Source organism: Triticum aestivum, chromosome 1A (assembly GCF_018294505.1).
Source record: "Triticum aestivum cultivar Chinese Spring chromosome 1A, IWGSC CS RefSeq v2.1, whole genome shotgun sequence".
Taxonomy (NCBI): Eukaryota; Viridiplantae; Streptophyta; class Magnoliopsida; order Poales; family Poaceae; genus Triticum; species Triticum aestivum.
The window spans coordinates 514,886,152-514,888,418 of record NC_057794.1 but is presented as its reverse complement, the minus strand read 5'-3'; the positions used below and the strand labels follow the sequence as shown (position 1 = coordinate 514,888,418).

General features: G+C 47.2%; 1 long non-coding RNA gene across 1 annotated transcript; it reads left to right on the top strand.

Annotated features, from left to right (window-relative positions):
* The first annotated feature begins 600 nt into the window (after positions 1-600).
* On the top strand, positions 601-2,255 carry LOC123168857 (uncharacterized). The gene is made up of 4 exons (XR_006484541.1): positions 601-759; positions 1,191-1,319; positions 1,531-1,923; positions 2,131-2,255. It is a non-coding gene; the product is annotated as an uncharacterized lncRNA (long non-coding RNA).
* The last annotated feature ends 12 nt before the right edge of the window (positions 2,256-2,267 follow it).

Below are 2,267 nucleotides of genomic sequence, written 5' to 3'. Positions count from 1 at the left end.
AAACCTTCCCTACGATAACACCTCCACCAAGTAAAAAAGAAGCGAGAGAAAGGGCATCTGACGTCCCGAGATAACACCTGCGCTGGTAAAACCTTTTTCTTTCCTTCCCTACGAAGCCATCCCTTCTCTGTTTCTCCTCCATGCACGCGACCTCTTTCATGTCTCCCACGCGACCTCAAGCTGTACCAGCTGCCAGCCGGGAAGGACCTCGCTCCCGGGTGCTGCGCCCGCGGATCCTCCCTCCGTCGCCCGGGCAGGGCAGGGGTTGGGAGGGTCGCTCAGGTCCTCCTTCGTCGCTAGGGTTACTGCGGCCGCCGCCCCATGGCCCCCATCCCTGCTCGTTCACGCGTCCCTGCGCCGCCGCGTCCGCCTTCTCCCACGTCTTCTCTTCCCCTCATCAACTTCCTCTTCTACGGGGGGACAAGGTCAACCTCAGGCATCCCATCGTGAGAGAGATCCCGACCGCGCCCTGAAGCTCAAGGCCAGGATGGCCCAGGTCTCCCAGCTATTTACAGTTTCCGCAACTTTTCTGTTCGTGGAAATGCCCATAGGGAGACATGGAATTCTTAGAGTTGCATTTCTGTCTCTTTCACGCAGCTTCAGAAGGAGATCGTGGATCATAAGCTTGCGGAGCAGATGGAGGAGCCCATGGCCCAGCAGCTGGAAGCGGACGTCAATGCTCAGGTTTATAACAAGCAGCAACCCTGCGAGCAAAAGCCACTATCCATCAATGATAAGAAAGAGGAGATCCACAGGAAGGTGAGCAGATTCCTACCATGTGTCAGCATGATTTCTTCTGTAAGCCCAAAACTCTATTTATGGTACTATGATTACGATCGATTTGGTTGAAACATGACACGGAATATGGCTAGCAATTTCGGTTCTGTGCGTGACATTACATTCGTCAGAATATAGGACTACTTGAACCTCTGTTTCAGCTTCTGAACTGTCTTATACCATTGTAGAATTCTTATAATGATTCTACATCGTCGTAAAGGCCTTCTGTTCATTGTAAATTCTCAACTTTATATACAACTAAGTTAATTAGAACGATGTATTCATGCAAGCCGGCTCGTAGAGGGGCTGAAATCCTATTATTTAGCTCAATATCAAGCCTGCCAGATGTACAGCCTGGTTAACCTGTGATTTACTGAATACAACTTGGTCTCATAAAGATATATCATTATTAGAGATTTGTATAAGCTTGCATACCTGCCTTGGAAGAGAAGAAATCAGTCCGTGCTAAGTTGAAGGAGTCTGAGAAAATAGCAATGCAAAATGATCAAGAGAAAACTGCCACTTTGGAGGTACACAATAAGGTATTCCAGTTCCACTATTCAACAGAATATGCCAATTCTAGAAGTTTTTTTTTGCTTATGAACATTGACCGCGACAACTGATTTCAGACTAACTTCCTTGGAATTAGATAAAATAAACTAAGAAACTATTGGCTAGGTGTGTTTTCTTGGACAATTTAGTTTCCTCATATGATATATGGCTTCGATATTTTTGATTATCCATTTGCTACAGCTCGTGCCTGGTGGTGCTACTTTGCATCAGAGTGGCACTTGCTGGACGTCGGGTGGAGGAAATCCGGTGCTGATGGACCGCTCGCGCCAGTGTCTGAGCTCTTGGAGCCGCCGGACTCACCGTCGCCATATGGAGACGGGTCGATGGAGGATGATGGTGTTGGGGTCAGTGAGTGGAAGGTGGCGCCAATGAGGATGTGGAGGAGGACTTGGTTGAGCCGGGTCCGTGAAGATTCTTTTTTAGATGGCCGCATGATGCAGGAGCAGCAGAGGCGTTGTGTTGAGCCTTGGGTTCTTCTGTCGATCAGTTAGTACGTGCCCTTGGCGTTGTGTTGAGCCTTGGGTTCTTTCGTCAATCAGTTAGTACGTGCCCTTGGTCGCCTGCACGCCTCAGGTACAACTCACCTCTCGTCTCTCCCCCTTACTATTATGGATTGAACATGAGGATAAATTGTTGGGGCTGTAGATAATGTCAGGATTTTTTATTGTTGTTGCTTCCATTTACCTTCCTGTTAATGGTTTTTGGTTTATGGCGTTCGCCTTTTACCAGGATGTCAGACCAAATAAAGAGAGATCTTGAACTCGGTTTCTTTACATGCAGGTTCATCTCGTGTATCATGAAGAAACTTCGATAGTAAAGAGAGCAGAGCTATTATGTCAATAACAGAACCTAGATAATTTAATCCATGAGCATTTTCATGCATATGCTTTTATTGGTGTATTTGGAGTGTTTATGAG